Genomic DNA, 12,398 nt, shown 5'->3' on the forward strand with positions numbered 1-12,398 from the left:
TTTTTTATCACGTAAATGTGGAGAGACTTTCATTTGAAAGTTGGTCAATGTCAAATTATATATGCAGGTCAGCCTACTCCTGCTCTGGTGCTCCTACTGTCCTGTTTGACAGACCTCCACCCCCCCCCCCCCAGTCCTAAATCTGCTGTTGTCTCCATCCCCGCAGTCATTACTGGGATACACACGCCGGTTTCTCCATACCAATTCACCGCTGCCGCTAATATAGACTTTCTCATAAAGAGTGGAAATTTGTCCAATCAATCCCTTTTAGTGTGTTATAAGTTTCACCTGACAACTTAAGGCCTTATTGATTAAACATTACTTTGTTAGATCCTAGCCAGTGCAATTGTACAGGGAAAAAAATGAAACCATTATCAGAGTGCTTCCTGTGTGATTCAATGGGCTCTTTGTGTAAGGAGGAGAGAGCTCATTTATCAGATATGAGTACACTTTATGCAGAGTATATATTACTCTGATGCGAAATTCCACTGTGCTACTGATGACATATATCCTATATATGTTGCGTCAAAATCCAGTTGATAGGAAAAAGAATAAGAGTGTTTTCACATGAATGAATCTGGCACTGCTTATTTAAATACAGGCTACATCTGGTAATAAACTGTGTTGGTTTCCTTATTGGCTATATATCCTTATTTTTTAAGTTAAAACCGCCAGGCTGAAAACAACTTTTAGAGGTACGTGTTATATTCCTGATCCAGCTTTGCTGTTTGGCTTCCAGGTGAAGCTGCCATACCAGTAAAAGCTGGTTACAGCTGGTTACAGTCAGCGTGTTCATGCTGAAGTGAATCCTGGGTGTCAAATGCATCTGTTTCAGTCTGAGACTATTTGATTTTTTTTTTGTCAGAAGTTTTCAAAAACAAGAATAATACAGAAGGGTTTTGTATCTTTTACAAAGTGGAGAAAGCTGACCAATGGGCTCTGACGCCAGTGGGCACATGACCATAGCGTGTGACAGTGCACCTGGCATCAACCCCGCCCCCCCACCCCAAAAAACACTTTTGTCAGTTAGCCCTTAAATATCTGCCCAGTGACAGCAGTTTAGGGTCTGGCTGAACACGGAGGCCTTGGCAGCACTCCCTCCCCATCCCTGTGTACAGCCCCGTGGTGGCAGGGGACCGCGGGCCCAAGCCAAGCGTCGTGAGAGCCTCGGCGAAAGGGGCGAGCCATCCATGTCGGACAGGCCACTCCGGGGAGCCCCGGCGGAGGGGCGCGGGGGCCGGGCGAATCAATCGGCGAGGTACTTAATGCACAGACTGTACAATTGGCGCCGCCGACATGGCAGCGTGAGAGGCCAGGAGACCAAGCCTGCTTCCCCGACAGACATCTGGCGAGGAGACTGAGAGCCATGTTGTTAGGGGAGAGAGACCGAGGCAAGACAAATAAAATTACTGCTTGGGTTGTGGGATCAGTGAGAGCCTTGCCTGCCTAATCTCACCGATGGGAGCATGCGGCTGTTGTAATCCAATTATAGGGGCATAAGCAATTTGTTAGACAGTCCACATAATGTAACCGTTTCCCAATAAAGTCTGACTTGTAATAGCGTTGCCGAGTATACACATAAATCTAAGGAAGTGGAAGCGCGGTGCGAGTCGCCAGCTGGGGCAGGAGACAGCTGCCTCAGCACATCCCGGAGTTAACTTCGGCCTCAATTCGGAGCGGGGGTGTTAATTTGCCATTTACACACTGAAACGCAGATTTGGTCTCAATCCAGGCAATGAATGCCTTCCTGGGATTTCGAATGCAAAGAGTGACCCTCCCTGGTAGCTGAGTTTGGTGGCTGTGGTCATCATCAGTAATGTTAAGATGGATAAACTCAAATCGCTTGTTGACTTGAGTTCTTAACTTGAAATTGCTTTTTTAAATGATTAAACATTTTCAAATGGGACACAATAGCTGGGAGTCCATGGAAGTGAAAATGCAGGCCGCCTTTGCGTTTGCCTAACTTGTTTCAATGTCCAGCAGTACATACCTCACCCTTACTGGCTTCTGATTGGATGAAGGCTTATGGTTTACCATGAAACGGGCTGTTTTCTGGTGATGGAGATACACAGTCAAGGTCAGGAGGAAGCGGGACGCAGCTGATGAAATGAGAGCAGCAGGACGGCTTGGAGAGTGGGGGGGCCAGACTGCAGCAAACGTTCCTGTAGGGCCCAAGGTCGCAAGGAGGCCTGCTGGGCTGATATGTATGGATGGACCATATCCAGGTACCGGGCCCCTAGGGGCCATCAAATAAGATTATCGTATTCGTCCAAACGAAGGGTGTTCAGGATGTAACCGTGTCCAACCTTCCCGCGCCAGGCTGTCATTTTCCAGCTGTGCGATGTGTCATGAATCGGGCTCATGTTTCACACGAGTTAGAAAAACCTGCGGAAGGTTAAAGAACCTGAGACCTGCCGTGGGTGAAGGAGGCCTGCATCTTCACACGCGCAAAGTTTTCCTCATTTGTTCTGTGCTGATGTGGCTAAAACATCTCACCTTAATTGGGCCCATGATGCAAAAACGAGCGTGTCAGGGCCACGATCCTCAGTGATGAAATAGCTAGCTCCCTGATATCAGACGCCTACGCTAGACTGACGGGTCTCTAGCCAGTGGTCAGGGAGACATTACCATTGCCCTCCTAGATCATTTGCATGCGTTGTAGCCTTAATTTGCAATCACGGACGCACTCCTGAGCCTCCGATAGCGCCGAGTAAGCGAATTAGCGCTAACGCTCGTGCTGGGCCGCGGAATTTACTGCACTCGCAAGACGGAGGTTTTATGATGTGCAGAACGGTCTGCCTGGAGTGGGCCGTGTCCCCAGAGACTCTATAACCTACTGGCTTGTTTAATGACAGTAGTTGTGTGGTAACCTCCACACACAGACTGGCTGTCAAAGGCTGCTTTATAGTATGTTATGTGTAGCTAAAAAGCTAATATGTAAATAAACAGGCTACATTTTGAGTTTATATATTTGGGTGAATTTATTTATTTGCTTATGTTTTGACGACACAGAGAGCTGTATGTAATTTTATCTATAATTACATTTTCTAACTTAAATAAAGATATTATTAAAACATTGCTTATTATATATTTTTTTCTCAAAGCCTATATTTTGATTGAAACAAGGTGATTTATAAAAAATAACGCCCAACTTTGATATATAGTTTAAAATAATACATCTAACCATTACTCTATTTTATTATTAAAACTTGTTTATACGTGGCTAGAAATTATAATTGATTTCTTGTTGTGATATTACAATGTGAATCGTTCATCTTCCTGTTACCAAGATGGATATCAGTTTGAAAATAAACGTTTGACACTGAAGAAATTATAAATCGATGTCCCAACTTTTTATTATTGCATGATTTGTTGAAGTGAAGATAATTAGATGCTATATCACCATGATGGAGGGCAACGGCAAATCTGATTAGGGCGTGCTTGCATCCCATGTTTCAACTCGCTGCAGATCCCGCAAAATGCATTTGCCGCCCTCTCATAACTAATGGTTGATTTGCATCGCTCTGACAGTGGCCTGTGTGTGTTATTTTGTCCTGATATCATCATAATAATGAGAGCAAATTAGAACAATCAATTTACATGGATAGTTTTTGATTGGAGGAGATGGGCAATATGGCAGAGGGTAATCCATCTTCTGAGTGCTGTCACATTAATGTAAGGGCTCCGGAGCCAGTGGGCTGGGCAACGGGCCAGCGGGCCAATGGCGTTCGAGCACGTAGACGCTGGGGGCGGGTGGGGGGGGGATGTTAGTGTGGATTGTCCTGTGATCAAACGTTCAATTAGCAGAGCTGGGGATAAACAGAGTGATGCATGGGAGTCTGCAGCCGCTGTGGTGTAACTCGGCCCCATCGGACTTGCTGGCCTCAGCGTCAGTAAACGTTTCGCCCTAAACTTTCTTCTGCTCCTTTTTGCCTGAGCCACTGTGCGCTGTGCAAAGGCAGCCATTTGTAATTCTGGATGGTGTTGCTGACGGTGGCCAGAGCAGGTGTGCAAGGAGCGAGAGTCATGTTTGCCTTTCTTTTTTAACACGGCAGCAAAGTCAAGCTGCTGCAAACGTTCATTAATTTTATTGGCCACATTAACATATTAATACTCGTACTGGGCATGGCCGTGTTTAAAGGGGGGGTTGGGGGGGGGGTGGGAGAGCTATTAAAATGTCCAGTGATCAGAGTGATGAAATAACTCAGTTCATGTCATCATGCATTGTGGCAATTGACAAGGTTCCTGATTATACCGTATCTAAATGTGAGTAGGTCGCTAATCAAGGTTATTATTCAGTAACATCTATGTTACTCATTCTGGGCAAGGTTCACTGGCAGTGTGTGGCCTCACCAAGTCTGCTGCTATGATTTTCTGCTCCGTTTCGTATTGATAAAAGGCCACAAGGGGTCCTCAAAGTTCCAGCTTGGTCTGTTAGGTCTCAGTGCAGGGACTAAATCTATATAACCACAAACTGGGGCCAGTGCATATACTGTATACATGTGAATGCAGTGTATGTAGCAGCAGCTGGATGGTTTCCATCATGTGTTTGTGTCACTGCTATCCATTTATATATTTTATATTTAACAAAACCTGCCTGACAATGCACATACATGTTTTGGTGTGTGTGTCTGTGTCAATGTGGCCATGTTTGTTACATTGTGATAAAAACCTGTTATTTTTACCTTTTGGGGACATATTTTCAGTCCCAACAAAAGGAAAGGGGAATCTGTGAATGCAATTTAAAAACTAAACATGCCAAAAGTCTTGTATTTTATTTGGTTACTTATGCTTAAGGTTAGGGCTTGGTAGGGGTTAATGTTATCATTGTTGGGATTAGGGTTATGCCTGTAGAATGAATGGACGGTCCCCACAAAGATATGACTACAAACGTGTGTGTGTGTGTGTGTGTGTGCGTGCAGGACAGTGTACTACTGTTCATCATACTTACCCATAAGATGATAAAGATTCCTGCTGCACACTGTCCAAATGGATGGGACACTAATTAGTATTAATAAACCTAATGAGGAGTGATGCACTGTACAAAAAACCTCTTCCTAATCCATTCTGTATTATTTTTATATTCAGTTGTTTTCTAGTCATAATAGTTCCAATTCATCAGATAAGATTACGCTTAATTCAAAAATGGCAAGAGCAATTATGACAGAGAATTACTTTCCTTGCTCAATAGCTGTATAGATGCACTTGTCACTATCATTATTCTTCTAGAAAGGTAAGAGTTTAATATATTCATATGAGAAAGCACTTTTGAGGAAACAGTCATTATTAAAAGCTACCATTACTTTCAATTAAGCAATTGTAATTGATGATTGGCGACTACACAACAGTCTACACTATTTATATAGTTGATCCAGGGGATCAGCACTTGACAGGCAATTTGCTGTACATATACTGGTATAATTTACCCAGATCAGGGACCTGCAAATTATGGGAGGCAATATTTCAGTCAGAGAGAAGTAATATTTCATACAGGCATTTGACTTATAGTGAGACTGCCGAGTTGCCCAGTCAATTCACTGCTTTTAAATCCCAGATCTTAAACTGATTTCTCTTTTAACTTGGACACTAGGTATGGTGTGCAGTTCTGGAGTCAGACAAATAGAGATGAATATATAAAATGAACAAGTCTTTGCCTTTTATACTGTAATCATGTGAATTTAAACAAGGATATTTAGAGATGAAATGCTTAAATGCCTTCAGACCATTTGTTATGCTTTTATAATAATGTATATTAATGTGTCCTGTGATGGATTGGCATCCTGTCCCCTGCATTGTGCCGTGTGATTGGCTGGCATCCTGTCCCCTGCATTGTGCCCTGTGATTGGCTGGCATCCTGTCCCCTGTCCTGTGCCCTGTGATTGGCTGGCACCCTGACATCTGTGATGGACTGGCATCTTGTACCATGTCTTGTGCCCTGTTTTGCCTGGGATAGACTCTTGGACCCCCAGAACCATGACTAGGATAAGATGGATGGATGGATGGATGATGTACACTTTGTAATCCTTAGAACAGGACTGAAATACACCTTTTTGGATTTGCTTAGAGACCTGCTCATCTAATTGCTGCTTTTATCTGAAGTAAAGGGTCTGTGACATGGGTTACTTCCCACATACCTTATATGTATAACCTCCTGCATCGTTGTAGGAGCCAGGAGGAGCCACCAGGGGGCCCTGGGAGGTCTCCCACCGGGGGCTCATTGTGCAGAGATCATTCAGTGTCACCCCCTGGAGCCGAGATTACACTCTGATTGCTGTGTGAGGGCTCTGGGTAATTCAGAGACGGGCGTAATCTGCTCCGCCATGGCTGCAGAAATAACTGACTTCATCCTAGTTTGAGGACACGACTGTGTTTGCCTGACAGGTTCATCTCAAATAAAATTCGTCCTTTTTTTATCTCTTGTGGAGACTGTGTTTAATACACCGAAGAAACAGGAAAGCAGATGCACCATTTCAGTGCTAAAGGATTACTCTTCCTAAGGACATTTTAACAAGCCTTAAAGAAGCAGCATTAAATGTGCTGCATTGTGAGTTTATGATTGAGTAGAGGACCCTAAACTTTTTTTCAATTATTACCTTTTACAACAGCGGTTACCTAGCATTATGTTTTTCTCGGTTTAGTGGTTTAAATGCTAAATGTGTTGGGTGACAAAAAATTTGTGGCTGTTCCTGTTTTTTAGGGGTAATACTCATTAAATTCAGTGGCCCTTTGTGGGCGGGGGGGGGGGGGGGGGGGTAGATATCCAAACTGTGTCTTGAGAGGTTTTTCATGAGATCCAGGAATTATTTAGATGAAATTGGTGAGTGTTAATGAACTTCCAGGTCTTTGACTGAGTCTTTTGACTGACTCTGCAGTGTCCTCACTTCAGAGACTGATAGCACCAGAGATTATTGTCTTATCTAGTTTTTTTATGTTGTAAATTACATGGACAGAATGTAACACGATTTGTTAAAAAAGGCCATCTGACAACATTCTGTGATTAGTGGTGATTCTGATTAATGTCTAGTGAGAAATTGCATAGATCCTCATGCAGTTAATCTCTACTTGTCTGATGATGGTCATGGGTTTACGAGAGTCAGTCCTTTGATGTCCTTTTACGGACGTGACCAGGCGAGTGACAGCCTGAGGGGACTTTGCAGAAACCAATTCGCCACAAGAACATATGCTTGGAATGTGAGGCGGATCTAGCAGGACCTGCAGGAAACCCCAGGAGGATGAGAGAGATTCATCACAGAGAGATTCCTAAATCCTTATCCTAACCCTACAGCCAGCCTGTTACCCCTAAAAAAATGTTAATTTGGACCCAAACCAAGACGTCATTCTGTGTGGGTCTGTGCCAGGCATGTAGCCACATAGTAAAATAATGGTTTCGAAATTAGCACTCCCCCCCACCCCATCTGTGAAATATAACGTGGGACTGCCCCCCCCCACCCCCCCCATCAGTAAGGGTTGCTGGACACCCCCCGAAATTTATTCATGGCTACGGGTCTGCTCTGTGGGACTGATGAAAGCATGGGTGGTGGGTTCTCAGAAGATGCCTTGGTCCCAGAAATTACCCTAAGAAAACACGAGGAATGTACTGTACGTACTGATTCAGTTAGGGCTTCAATGGCTGAAACGCCAGTTATTGTGTACCTCTAGCTGACTAACCGCTGAAGCCATACTTAACTATTCCATACTCCATCTGCTACTCCATACTTCACCTACTGTTACATACTCCACGTACTGTTCCATACTCCCATACTCCATCTACAATACTGTTCCATACTCTACCTACTGTGCCGCATACAGTGCTGTGTCAAACGTTTGATTTACACGCCTTCCCTCAATGCCAGGGCAGAGAGTTCTGCAAGCTTCCAGGCCCCGTGCATTACCGCTTCACCACTAAAAATACGCATCCCAAAGTCATTCTTTTCTGTTGAATTAACTGTAAATTCCTCCCTCTGTACCCCTTTGCAGGGTAGTCATGAGTGCTTCAGCTCAGCCAGAAATTTTTCCATTGTACCCTTGAGATTCAGTTGTAATGTATCTTTTTAGAATTAAAGTTTAAGGGTTTGTGTTGACGATTTTTTTAATTGAGTGATTAGAGAGGGACATTCTTAGGAAACCTAGACTTTGCCAACCAGGGTTCTGTAATTGGGGGTTCCCTACCAGGAGCTGGGAGGGAGCAAAAACGTGGACTGTCTGCAAGTCCCCGAAGACCAGGTTGAAAAACACTGCCCTAGGCTTCTCACAAGCTCCAATTGTTTTGATTCCCCCTCCAGGGACCTGAAGCTGAAGGCAGCATCAGAGATTGGACATGCATTCCTACAGATTTCACTGAATGAAGTACAGGCAAGGTAAGGCAGGGGAAAGAAGAAAGTGAACAGAGGCTGGGTCTCCAGACCATCAGTGACAATGGTCATTTTTCTCAAGAGAATTTCATGAGTTGGACCTCATTAGTAAATCTGAAGAACTGTTTCTATAATCAGCCAGACTTTTTCAGGAACTGAGACACTCTTGGGAGTTTTACATACACAAAAATGTTCTCAGGCCAGAATGAAAAAATGATGGTTCAAAGGAGGTGGGTCCAAGCAATTAAAGGAGGCGGGACCAACCAATCAGATGTCTTGGTCTCACCTCCTCTAGTTGCTTGGACCCACCTCCTCTACAATCTGATTGGTTAACTCTCTGAACCAATTATTTTTCCTTCTGCCCTCAGAGCAAATGAGATAGGTGGTGAGAGAAAGAGAAGAATGTTTCAGTATCAGCTATACAGTACTGTGCAAATACCTTAAGCAGTCAAGGAAAATTATATTTAAATGATCTTCACCTTTGTGTTAAACTATGACATTATGTCTGTCAAATTGTGTCAACCATTACAAAGTCTCTTTTAAAGTCACCCTGGTACTTGCAGTAACCATCAATACACTTATGTATTTTGTTGACATGACCACACCATGTTAGGCTAATCAATGCCCCATTGAGTTATTTAACTTATGGTAATTAATTGAGCTGGTGGTGAAATTTAACAAATATCTGGAATGGCAGAGGTGCCCCTGAGGAGAGGTTTGGGAACGGTGTTCATCTAGCTGTAGTTATCAGTAAATTTTTAGAGAAAAGAAGAAATTCTTGTTTATTTTTTATTGTTTTACTGCTAATTTACATATGTTTTAATGTTAAATTGTGAGTAACACTTTACTTGAGGGGGTACAAATAATATAGTAGTACACTCTTACTTAACATATTAATTAACTATAAACTAAGTATTAGTTAAGTACTAAGCCCATGTTCATTACTCAACCATAATGGCACGTGTCTTTCATGCAGTTAATATATTTGTTCATGATTTGTACTTGAGTAGTAACTCAGTTACTAAGTTTTCTTGAGTAAAGAAAGTTTTACCCAACTGTGTTCCTTGATTATAGTTTTGAAGTCACAAATAGCTAACATATGACTGTTTCATTTTCCATTTTATTTGGAGTTTGTCGTAAGCCAATTGTGTAGCTATGAAACATATTGCACTTCTTTATGAAATTGATAAAAAGTCAATAAATTATTATCAGCAACATGCTTAATATGTGGGTAAATGTATGTTTTTCCTTTTGCACTCGATCTGGGGACAGCAAATGACAACAAATATTAATAGGATATGAGGGAAGTGTCGTCCTCGTGTTGTTTTCGCTTTCTGAGCCCAATGGTCTGGAGCACAGACCATCGATTGTCTCCACTGAGCATCATGCTTGCCGCTTGTTGAGCTGGAGCACAGGCACGATGAAATTCTTGGAACGGAGGAAGCTTCAGAGGTCATAGAGAGCCACAGCTACCAGGAGACAGGAGCATAACGACTGTAAAACAGATGAGATTGCCCTGTTGTTGTTGAATGGCAGGCCTTCCAATGCGGTAATCCTAACACTTCATATTAACATTCATTTCAGCATGAACATTAATGTAACTGTCTTTGCAGTAGTACTTAGACACACCAATAATCATTTACTATGATATTTCAGGACCATTGCCATAAAATTGCCAAAAGTGTTATTTAATTACATACATCTCTATTCATCTGCTTTTTTCATTTTATAACCATTTATCCCGCACAGGTTTGAGATGATCCTAGCCTCATGGGACGTTTTACTTTCACAAAAATGTTCTTAGGGCAGAAGGAAAAATGATTGGTTCAGAGAGTTAACCAATCAGATGTCTTGGCTATATTGATTAAGTTAAGGTTTCCTTTGTGCTGAGTTCCAGACTGTGATTTTTTAATGTATGAGTATAAACTCTGCTGTAAAATATGAGTTCTGCAAACACCACAGTGCAGTGGTAAGGCATCACTTGATGGCCAACTAAGTACCTGTATTTGGATGGTAAACCAACAAGGAAAGTGTGTTTGCTGCTGGAAGAGGTGCTGGTGTGGCCAACTCATCAGCCCGTCCCTGTGGTCTGTGGTCTGACTCTCTGATGACATAAATAAAAGATCCTTGGGCATCTTTTGAAAGAGCGGGGTGGGGGGGGGGGGGGGGGGGGTACCCTGTAACAAAGCTTTATGTAATAACTCGACAGAATGTGACAAATTGAATGATGATGATAATAATAACACGGTAATGTTGCGACGTAAAATAATAATGTAGTCTATAAATTTGTAGCATTTTATCGAGTTATTACATTATGCATGGTATGTAACAATGCATTATGTAATAACATCGCATTATGTGTTGAAAATTTGTTAAATTTTGTCGAGTTATTACATAATGCAGCATTATTACATAATGCATTGTTACATACCCTGATGTCCTGGCTAAAATTGCCCACTGTTGCCCCATCAAATCTGGCCTCCTAATCATCCCTTATATCTAACTGGTGAATTCTCTGCTTGCCCTTAGCTACTGTGTAGTGGTGCAGAATGGCTGCCGTCGTATCATCCAGGTGGGGGCTACACAGTGGTGGGGGCTACACAGTGGTGGTGGTTAAAGTGGCTCCCAATTGGTTCTGTAAAGCACTATGTAAACGTACCATTCATTCAATCATAGAAAGTATCAGTCCTTATATCTATGGTGCTGTTTATGATTATATTTTTTCTTTTCTGTCCATATTGGCATGCCATTGATTAACAAGATGCGCACAAGTTCAGAATTAAAACAGCATTATAGAAAACAAGCATGGAACCGTAAAAATGACTATTAATGAGTAATGGTCTATAAGAATAAAAAAACTAGGGTATTGTAAGAACATGACTAATATGTAATTCGCTAATGTGCTGTAATATATTCTATCAGGGGCACCTAACAAACTCACAAAAATGTTCAGTCAAACAAAAAGTTTCTAAATGGCACACCTGTGCTTTTAAGCATATTATTTGTTAATTCTCCTTAATCCCTTTACAACCTCAGAATGTAAGAGTCCCATGACTTACTGATCTGGGGTGATTATATATCACGCAAAGGCCCCGCAGCAGGAAGCCATATGAGCACTGCAGGCCCAACACGCTGACGAGGCCCGTGATCATGTGATCCCACCCAGCGGTCACGCTCATCTTTGTTGATATGCAAACCGAGTCCAATGTTAACAGTATCTATGAAAAATATATCTGTAGCTAATATGTATTTCATAATTATGTATTCCGTATGGGAATGATGAAATACAGCATTCATGCTATATTATGAAATACATGTGACACTATTCAAATTTTAACTGAGAAATTAAAGGCAGCAGGGACAGGACTAACTGAACCATCCCTACCCAGCAGGTTCTTAAGATGAATTTCTTTAAAGGACATTTATGGCTGAACAAGTATTTACACTACGTGAGTCAGTACATGATTGGTAGAACCTTCTACAGCAATTGAAACAATTGAAGAGCAATTTTCCAAAACTCATTCGGTCTGTTTTTTGCTGTGTTTCAGATGAGACCGCCAATGACCTAAAGTCAGGCTTCCTTATCATATATTACAGTGTTTTGCGAACCAAAACATACTCAGTCCTCATTTAATCCAATGAAGAACTTTCTTGAAATTTCCAAAAGCATATCATGAGGACTGAGTGAGAAATTTGCTCTTCAATTGTCATCTGGGCTTCAGGGTACAATTACTTGTCACTGGGGCTGTGCCCTTAAGGTTTTGCCAATTGTACCCTTAGCTGTAGGTAAATGTACCTTTTAAGGTACAGAAATGGACTCTGAGGAACATTTTTGTACTATTAGGGGTATGTTAATGTTGATTGTACCATGGGGAACAAAACCGTACTAGAGCTGTACCCTATTTTCTGACAGTGTTCACAACACCTGCTTCATGTCACATCCAACCTCCCAGTGAAAAGCAAGTCTTTGTCTCAGCCTTCCGCACTCTGCTGTCCTCAGAAGCACTGCGGATGGGAGCCCCCCAGCAGTGACCTTCCTCTACCAGC

The sequence above is a fragment of the Paramormyrops kingsleyae genome, chromosome 20 (assembly GCF_048594095.1).
Source record: "Paramormyrops kingsleyae isolate MSU_618 chromosome 20, PKINGS_0.4, whole genome shotgun sequence".
Taxonomy (NCBI): domain Eukaryota; kingdom Metazoa; phylum Chordata; class Actinopteri; order Osteoglossiformes; family Mormyridae; genus Paramormyrops; species Paramormyrops kingsleyae.